The sequence below is a fragment of the Lactuca virosa genome, chromosome 7, assembly GCF_052849685.1.
Source record: "Lactuca virosa cultivar CGN04683 chromosome 7, Lactuca_virosa_CGN04683_v6, whole genome shotgun sequence".
NCBI lineage: Eukaryota > Viridiplantae > Streptophyta > Magnoliopsida > Asterales > Asteraceae > Lactuca > Lactuca virosa.
In genome coordinates this window covers 149,385,294-149,395,513 of record NC_136432.1, presented here as the reverse complement: position 1 = coordinate 149,395,513, position 10,220 = coordinate 149,385,294, and the positions used below count along the sequence as shown (strand labels likewise).

At 44.8% G+C, this 10,220-nt stretch overlaps 1 pseudogene; it reads right to left on the bottom strand.

Moving 5' to 3' along the window:
* LOC145127221 (uncharacterized) overlaps positions 1-8,497 on the bottom strand; it is a 9,460-nt pseudogene extending 963 nt beyond the window's left edge.
* Positions 8,498-10,220: the final 1,723 nt, after the last annotated feature.

Sequence of the window (10,220 nt, the reverse complement as noted above, 5' to 3'; positions counted from 1 at the left end):
ATGCCGTTGTTGAAGAGATCGGGTTGCGTGATCTCCACCCCTCCGATAAAGACCTTAGCACTAGCAGTTGTGCTGGTCTTTCTATTGACCGAATCAGAGGTGAGGGTGATGCAACGGCCTGGACTCAAGGTCTCTCCTGCCTCTCGGGCGAGGGATGAGAGTAGTGTTATTTAGTTTGATGAGGGTAGCTGCCTATTGCAGGAGTTCCTGACCTGAATGGACACCAGCAAGCAGCTACTGAATGTAAACAAAGTAAAGGGGATGGAATCAACTCAATAGAATTAGGTATTGAATATGACTTCTGAAGTGACTAAACGAAGTTAAGGATTGATTCAATACCAAATCCCAGATCCCTATAGACAACTAATGGTAGGGGCCCCAACGCCCATCGTGAACTACGTTCATTGCTCGGGCAATGAAAAACCTTGTCTCTTTTGAAGGAAGACCTGTGCACTTTCCCTTTGGCGGGCCTATAATCGCGAGTGAATCCTTTGTGCCCAGAAACTACTACTTGACCTGATCGGCAACCCTGGGATTCCTAGTGAAAACTACACCTTCATCTCGATCAAAGGTGGGATCCCAGATCGCTTGAAGCTTCCTATTCGCCTTTCGGGGGGTCCCCCGTTGATAGATGGGGGCAATCATCTGCGCCAGTGTATAGTAAAAAAATAAATTGAAAATTATTACAGTAGCGAGGAGAGCTTATGGACAAAAAATGAGGATTCTGGCGGCTTTTGCCACTTATGATCAGTGTTCACAAGAGCGGGACGGTTCAATGTCTTACAATGTTCAAGCAGCATTCTTGTCGGAAGGATTTTTTAGGAGGCCCGGGCACCTTCCGAACATCCCTGAAGGATAGAACAACATGATGAAGAAGGCGGCGAAGGTATGGAGGAAAATTTTGAAAGAGAACAAGGAGATCCCTGAAAAGGGGGAGACAAGGAAGTAGTAGAAATGTTGAAGAGGGGACAACCCGCTCTTTACTTTTCAGAGAGGCTGCCCCTCCCTTCTTGCCTATCCTGGACCCCTTCGTGAGTCCTCCTGGTTTGGAAGCTTAGTGAGAGCTCTTACCTCATGGTAGCTCTGGGAGCTGCATGCTAGCGTTTATTGAGGGAGTTGGAAAGAGCATTTGCGGTTGAATCGGAATCGATTTCGGATGAATCCAAGGGGGTGCTTTACGCTAAGGAGAGGATACCGTCTTGTAGTTGCGGAGTTGTCTGGGATGAACGCTTTCCTTCTTTCCAAGGGTGCTCAAGGAGTCTATCAAGGCATAAATCGATATATGAAGCTGGGAACTTACCAATCATAACAAATAGCCTTAGGTTGCTTATTTCCTGAGAGTTTCAGTTTTTGTTCGGTTAGGCTATCTGGGGGAGGCAACTCTTCTAATAGTAATAGACACCGATGCTATTTTTCTACTACTATTAGATAATATTGGATTGACGAAATTCCTTGTTTACACGTGGCTAGGTCGCTGATTGAGAAGAACTACCGCTGAGATGTCTCAGATAGAGAGAGAGGGTTGGTCCCCGTCTTTTGTGTTTAAGATGCCTTAGGACTAGTAATGAAGCACAAAGCTAAAAAGGAAGTGGGAAAGCGCCCGACTGCGAAGCTGACAGAATTTTTTCAATCTACGAGTACGAGTAGCAAAGGGGGTACCCCAGGGGAATGTGAAATGTGGAATGAATCAGGAAGTCGCCCTTTTGTTAAAATTCCTTCTCCTCTCTTTCAGATTTCAGACCCTTGTCTTTGATTTCTGCCAAAAGATCTTTACTGTATATCCAATCTTGGATCTTGGACTGGCCGCATTCCCATTTATATTATCAAATATAGGTAAGGCCAACCCGCCCCTTCATCATTTCATTTTTTGTAACGAGAATATATATTGGTACGAAGCGCAAGTACTTAGCTTAGAGCCCTGAGCTCCTCGGATCGGAAGAAGACCAAACTGCGAAAGGAGAAGCCCTCTTCAGAACCCATACCCTAAGTCGATTCTTTTTCTTTTATTTATTCAGAATGAGCCGCTCACACTTGCTTGCGCATGAACATCATGAACATGCGGTAGACTTCTCGGAGGTGCCAGTAAGGCTAAGGCGGCTCTGGCTGCATTTGACAAATCTGAGGGCTGAGGGGTGCCCACTGGTCTACAGCATATGATGCGGGTTATTGCCCATGCCTTTTTGTTTATAGAGATCGACTAGAAGAGAAAACCACTTATACTGCCTACTCTATTCCTAAAGGAAGAGAATTCATTCCCATTCCTTAGAACAATAAACAGCTTCCATTGAGTCTCTAAATGAAAATGAATGAGTCTCTGAAGCTACCCTCACTCAATGCGAAGAACTCTCCGCCCAAAGCTTTCCTTTCCCGGAGCGAGCCCTACCCGGAGCAGACAACTCTTGATCTTGACTGGCAACGGAATTCGCGGCACTCACTTTCCTGGGCCTTCGATCGATCTTTTGTGGGAGAAGTCTCTTAGTACGGGATAGAAGGGGCAGCTGTTGTGGGAGTAAGCATAAACAAGCAGTAAGCCAACCACCGATCTATCTCAATGCCATCGGCAAGCTGCTACCTCGGGGCTATTATCCCGGGTTGTTCTAAGACTGAGACAGAGAATAATGAATTCGAATATGCTATAATAAGAACACTTATTAAATCCGGATCTATTTTAAACAAGGTGACACCTTTCCGGCAACTACTCCCGGGCAAACTGCAACTACCTTCGAATAGGTTCTTTCTCTAAAGTCAGGGTTCGCATAATCTGATAAAGAAGGAAGGGGATTTATTCTCTTACTCACCGGGTTAGGGTTTTCTCTCTTGTCGAAATGCTAGTTTCATATTAGACTTTCAAGCTGCGGCTACCCGGGTTTTCTTTATATAGCTATCCCGCAACTAATCCTAAAACAGCTTCTGCAGATATAGGATAAATAGAAGATAGAGTGAAAGAAGTCTTTATCTCTGTACCATCCCTCTACAGACTGACTTGAGATAAAGAAGAAAGAGAAAGACTTTCTGCGACAACTCCTATTACTACTGGGGTAGCTCCCGAACCTTCTTAAACTTCTTCCCCGGATTTCTTCGAGACTTCAACTTCACTTCTCAATCGTCTAAAAGAAAAGGTGGTCTGTTCCTGGTAAAGGTATTTTTCTATTCACTGGACACCCACTGAAACGACCTCTATAGTTTAGGGCTCAAACGGCGGCTCTGTCCTACCTTACTTCTCAACCAAACCAGATTAAGCAAAGCACGCAAAGACGTCCACTGTCTATTCATGTTATTCTTTTTATCCTCGAGCGGCGGTGGGGCCTATTGATTCGGGGGCATCAAAGACAGATCTTATGGCGAGATCGAGGAAGTGTGGTGTGGTGGGCGAAGCGCTAGTGCCCTATATATAAGGCGCTTGCCTCTCTTGTTTGAACTACTTGATAATTAGACTTTCGCGGAGATGCCTGGTATAGATACCTTCTTACTACATTCTCAGACGGACTTTTTTTCTAATTGTTTTGAATTCACTTGACAGAGATGCCAGGGCAAGCTCACTTGGAGTGATAGACCTTGTTTTCCCGCTTTAACTAGGAATAAAGAGGCATGGCATCTATTGAACCTGGAGACTGAACTAGGTATGATTAACTTTCCCCTACTGCGACTACAGCTACAACGACATTTTATATTGGATAAACTGCGGCTACTGCCGAAGAAACTTCCGTACCTTATTGTGAGAGTTCCGATGATTTGGCTGAGGTGAGCTAACGAATTCCTAGTTGAAACTTCACTTGACACAGTCTTCGTTCACATAGTAGAAGAGGTAGAGGGATTGCTTCTTGACTGAAAGTCTTATATCCGAACAACTAGGTTGAGCTTGAAAGCTTAAGGTGAACCATAGTTAAGGGAATCTATCTTTACTTACTTCCCGGCAAAGAAAAGGAGAAAGAGGTGCCCTATCTGCAGGTGCTTCACCCGATGACTTAAGGCGTCTTGGCCCAGGCCTTATCCTATTTATTTGGCATTCAACTTCAAAGCTAAGTGGTAAAGGCACGGAATCCGATATCCGATAAACTAGGCCACTTCTCTTACGATCACTGATGACTCAACCGCGAAGAATGAAAGAGTTGGGCACTCGACCGCGCTGTGTCTCTCTCTTGTTGCGGATGACTATACTTCCACTGCCAGACAAAACTAGCAATAAAGATATGGAATCCGCTTTTCCCATAACTGCTTGACTCCCGGGCATCACTTGAAGTTTAAGCATAAGGACTTGGGCCTTACCTGAACACAAGCACTCGTACGATTGATTCAATCAATAGGAGCTATCCTGTGCCTACTTCTTGCCTACTATATAGTGGCCCCTACGGATACGCCTGCCCCAAAGACTTCCAAAGCACCAATTCCGACTACTTCTACGTCTGCCACGTCTCTAACGAATTAGCTCTCGAGCTTTCAATGCTAGAGCCATTCCCGCGGGAGAAGAACTTACTATAATAGGGAATCTAGCTTGAAAGACTTGATCGGTAGTGCCAGTCATTCCCTACCTTGCTTGTTCAACTTCTCCTATATTGATTCATATAGCAGAGGGAAACTAGTAGGGATATAAAAGCAATCAAATAAGGCATTCTCCGCTGGAGAAGAACAAACTAGGTTTTCTTTCTCTAAACAGATAGAGTTCCGGGATAAAATTAAGCCTAAGCCTGAGTTCAAGAACCTTGCGACTAAAGAATAGTTTCATAAAATGCCTTTTGGCACTCACTCTCTATCATGTTCACTATCCCTGAGAATAGATATACTAGGTATTATCCCCTAAGTCGCCGGGGGCTAGGTCCCCACCTGTTGTTCCTATGACATAAGCTACCTTACCTGATTCTGACATTCGACTTGAAAGGAAAGCATAAGGAGCCTCAGCATCTTTTCCCTACGTGACAGAAAGAGATAATTTCGTAGTTAAGGCACTTCCCGATCTAGTAGCTATTTCTGCTGCTCCATTCACGGAAGCATTTTATACGGCCTCTCATGAGACAAGAAAGCAGAAGCTTCTAGAGCCGTATCCTAACCTGATTCAGAAACAGAACGTGACGGAGGCCTAGTTGTTGATGAGTGAGCCCCATCCGATGAATGTGTGGACTTGGACGCTGGGTTCAGAGGCGAGAGCGATAAAGAAGGCATTCCATGTCCCCTTCCTTGTTCAAGTTCCGATTACTTGACTTCTAATCAATCTAGTCCAGACTGCCCCGGCATTCGGTTCATATATCTAAGAAGGAGATTTCTTATCTACTATACTGCTACGACTGCCACAAAGAAAGCTTCAGCAGCTACATCACCAGTTTCAAATGCACTGGAGCTCTTTACCTCTCGGCTTTACAATATGGATTTGCCAACATGAGCGCCACCAGAGACAGATTGAGCTCACTCTTTTCCCACCGATGACAGACTTGTTCAAGCACTATAGACATCCGATGCCAGACTTGTCTTCGACGCGGGCAGGGTTGCTTTCTAGACAGACGAGTATGCTCTTTCTCTTCTTGCTATTGATGGGGCATCTTCAACTGGCGTATCCAATAGTGCCGCGCAAGACTTGACCGCGTTAGGGGCTTCTTCCTCCGCCTTTAGTGCGACTCCCTAACCTTATTTTCCGGATTCAACTGGAGCTCGAGACCTTCTTTTCCCATCAAAAGGTATAGATGAGGAATCTATCGAGTGTGCCACTAGTGGTCAATATCCATCAACTAGAAAATCGATCTTTATAGGTGGGACACCAAAAACGAAAACAGAAAAAGCTGTCGAAACAGAATAAAAAAGAGACTCCTCAATGGGCGGAGACTCAGCCTCAGGAAATTCTGTTAGTGAGAGACGACCTGGCAACCTTGCTATGTGATTACCGCCTTTAGAAAGCAATTAAGACAGAATGGAATGAATAACTGAACGAGCAGCCGGGCATGGGCATGGGAAAGAAGTTCCCTTATATAATGGAATCATTGAACTAGGCTAGGAAGAAAGATCAATCAATTCTATATGCGCTTTTGCCATCCGATCCGATGACCCCCTTGATGCCCTTTATGTTCTCTCTCTTGCCATAGAGTAAGTGTGCCGTTACGGGCCCCTATCTAGGTGCTTTGTCTCCGACTCACCGGAAAAAGAAGAAAGAAGGTTTAGCGACTCCGCCCTAGACTCCTATTGGCTAGTGAGCTAGTTCCCCTTATCTAGAAAGTCAATATCCCGGATAATGGATCCTATAAGAAAGAGGGGATTGTTGCAACTACAGAAACAACCGTACCAGAGAAATAGAGACAACTACTAAAGCAGAAACGGGCGTAGCCCCGGGGTCTAGTTAAAGAGCCTCCTCGCCTTACCTTGTTGATATTGGAAATAGTCGAGAATAAGCCCTTGTCATGCTTCCCTATGAGTTGGGCATCGATAGAACTTGAAGAGAAAGAAGAAGCAGAAAAAAAAGCCATATAAAAAGGGGCATCATCCGATCCAGTACTTGTTGTTGATGAGTGAGCTGCCTTGCCTGAGGACCCTTACCTTTATGGTGAACGATCCCAGCCAGGCCAGATAAGAATGTGCCCTCTCCTTGTTTCCATGATAGTCTAGATCCGGTTTAGCGCTTGATAGTTACACTTTTTTTTGTTGGCATCCGATGACGTCGACACGCTGGGCTGGGTGAAAAAAGATATTCCGAGAAAGTAGGTTTAATACAATAATATCGTAGTATAAAGAGTGATGCATCAACAGGTCAGACAGACCGACCTTCCTCCTGCCCACTGGCCTTCTTCTGGCTTACAAAACTTGCTAGTGAAACTATAGCTATCCGGGAATCCGCAACTAGAACTACAAAGCAAAGGGATTACTTGTCCCCAACAAAAGGTGCAAAGCTTGGTTGGGCCAGTTCCTGCTTAAACTCCAAACCCCATAGCCCTTCCTGTTATGGCACGCCCTCTATTGCCAGGACGAGACTGAAACTGCCATATGCACGGGCGAAGAAAAGCCTATATCTGGGTCTGCGTCAACAAGTTATGATTCCTTTACTGAAGAATTCAAGCTCTTCAACATGGGTTTAGTTCATACATTATGAAAGCTTTCCTATTCAAGACCTACTACCAATTCCTTTGAAGCTACTACCACTACCGAAGCTTGCTTCTTTTGGTTACCGGTTGGGGGTTTGAAACCAGAGAAAGAAGATCCGGTTGGGTATACCATCTCGATACAGAGTGAAATTAATTACCAGCTTTCATACCAAGGAGTCTTTTCCCGTATAACTTCCTTACTCTTTCAGTATTCATACGCACCTGCATCCGCAGCTAATTCTTAAAAGTAGTTGCTTAGTTATTTTATACGCACGAGGCTCGAGGTTGAGTTCTACACCGATCCCTTCACATTTGAATGAGCGGCTCTTTATGCTTTAGTAAGAAGGATTAGTCTCGCCCTGAGGCGTACCCCGCTTGAAGAATGCTCTTTGAGGGTTTTAAGAATAGCAATTATAGGGGAAACTAATTCATTGATGGAGCCGAAGCCCTAGTTTCTTGATGATAGGAATTGCCGTTTTCTTCTTTCAATCCCACCGTATCTGCTGAGCCTATCGGAGTTGCCTATGTGAGGTTCCTTCCGATCTCTGGACTCTTTCTAATAAAAAGTGTCAAAAAAACGAAAGCTAGCAAAGTTTTATTCTTAGTCTCTTCTACTCAACTGCTTCTAATCCGGTTGTGGCATCCGATCCGGTCTTGCAGCAGGGGTTTTCCTGGCCCTTTTGCTTTAGCTTTCCCTTTGCCTGGGTATGAATCCCATCTCTCAATTGAGTTTTCTTTCCTGCTCTTACTAGTCGTTTTTTTTAAACCTCCTCTTCAATGCTTTCTTTAAAATGAAAAAGGGGGATAAGACAACTTTATTCCCCTACTGAAGGAACCGTTGGAAGGTCTGGTGCGCTAAGCGCGCGTGGTGCCAGTAGTAATGGTTCTGGCGCCATGTACCACCAGATCAAAAATCCAATCATAGCGAACAAAGCGAATGTATTTTCTGCTAGTACAAGTGTTTCCTCTAGTCGGAAGCTCTTAATTCGTGATGCCTCTTCTTTCTAGGCTATCGGCAAGACAAAGTAGCCTCTCGGGCGAGGGACTTATTTCCTTGCTTTGCTTGCATCCCTTGTTGGAACTAAAGAAAATCGCTGATCTCCTTTTGGTGCACATTCCGTGAGAATAAAATCCTGGATTTGGAGGCCCCCCGACGCTTCACAAAAGTCATCTAGTATAGCTTTCACAGTACCCGCTTGTTCCACGTCTGCTTCAGCAAATAAGATGAAGTCATCAGCAAAAAACAGATGGGATATGGCCGTACCTTTTTTATGCAGCCTAAAAGGTAGCCAACTACCCAGATCAACCTCACTTTGTATCAGATGACCCAACCGCTCAACAGCCAGTACAAAGAGGTATGGTGATAACGGGTCCCCTTGTCTGACACCACGTGAAGGAACAAAATCATTAGCTCTAAGACCATTCCACAAGAGATTCATCCGCGGGGAGGAAATACATTCACGAATGACAGATTGTATGTGTTCAGGGAGCTGCAACTCCTTCAAGCAATGGAAGATCAAACTCCATTTGGTGCGATCATAAGCTTTTTCTCAATAAATCTTCATGGCCATGTACCCTCTCTTCCCTTTAGATGTTTTCATGGAGTGAATGATCTCCTGCGCAAAAAGAATATTATCTGTACTCCCTAACAAAGCTGCATTGATTCGGAGCTATAATGAGGGGCATAATGCTCTTCAACCTGTTAGTAATGATTTTGCCTTATAGATGACGTTGCAAAGACTGATGGAAAATCTCTGATGGTCGGAGCCTTAGGAATAAGAACAATTTGCGTGGCATTTACCTGTCTTACAACACTAGGATCAAGAAAGACGGATTTCACCATGGTTCCACTGGCTTTGAAAAAAAGGATTCAATCGGGGCTTTGAGAAAAGAGCTTGCTTGATTTCCCCTCCCAACGCCAACTAACAAGTGCTGATCAATAGAGGGATAGGTGCATCCAAAAGAGAAGTTCACATCCCGATCGCTTTCATCCGTGTAAAGAGTCTCGAATCACTTTGTACCCATCTCCATGATTTCCTTGGCATCATATGACCATTCCCCATTATCAAGCTTTATAGCTTCAATCCTATTTCTCTTCCGTCTTGCACTAGCTAAAGAGTGGAAATACCGGGTATTACGATCTCCATGTTTATACCAATTGCAACGAGAATTATAAACCCACATTACTTCTTCCTGAGCCAGCAATCCCTCCAATTAAAGCCAGAGATCATTTCTCAGTCTGTCAATTTCAGGGTAGTAAGCGCCAGCTGCAAGCTTTCGGTTAATGCCATCCAATCTTCGGTACAAAATTTCCTTCTTCTATTTCATATTTCCAAACACTTCCTTATTCCATCTAGTCACACGGTCTCTGAATCCATCAACAGCTTCATTCCAACCTTGTTCCCCTCTCCAGGCCGCTTTGACAAAATCCGGGAAGTCCTTATGCAACACCCAAGGGAGTGGTTACGTGAAGTAAGTCCCCCCTTATTCCCGACATGCTATGGTGCCCGGGGGCTGTCTCGCGAAGATCTTCGATCCGAACCTTCGCATCTACTCTCTCTTAGAGTATGAACCACGCCTTCCCCTCGCTACTGCTAAATCTCGCTATCGCAAGAATATAGCGATCGAAGAGCGATGGCTCGGCTGCATCGCGTATTACACCGTATTGCCCGAAGGGGGCATGCTGCAAGAGCGTAGGTTAGTGATAAGCTTAGGAGGCGTGCCCGAAGGGCAGCGGCAGCAGTGTGGTTACAGATGCCGTCGCTAGATTGAGATCTGCAGGCTGGTGGGTACTTTGACTGAGGTGAAGAGAAGCCACCGGAGGTGAAAAGGTAGGCTTAGTAGGGCTCGAACCTACAATATCACCGTTATGAGCGGTACGTTTCAACCAATTAAACTATAAGCCCCTACGGATCTCTACATGCAATTCGCTCACTTCGGGAAGAGCGAACGGAAAGAGGAGGCCTTTGCTCTATCTGCTTCTTCCTCTCCCCAGGAATTAACAATTGGAAAAAGAAAAAGATTCTATATCTATTTTTTGTTTATAGATAGATATAGAATTGAATATATTATTATATAGAATAATATCTAGAAAAATGAAGTGAAGCAAGCGGCCCTTTCGCAACTCAAACTGCCGGTACGCTTTCCGGCTCGCAACCGATC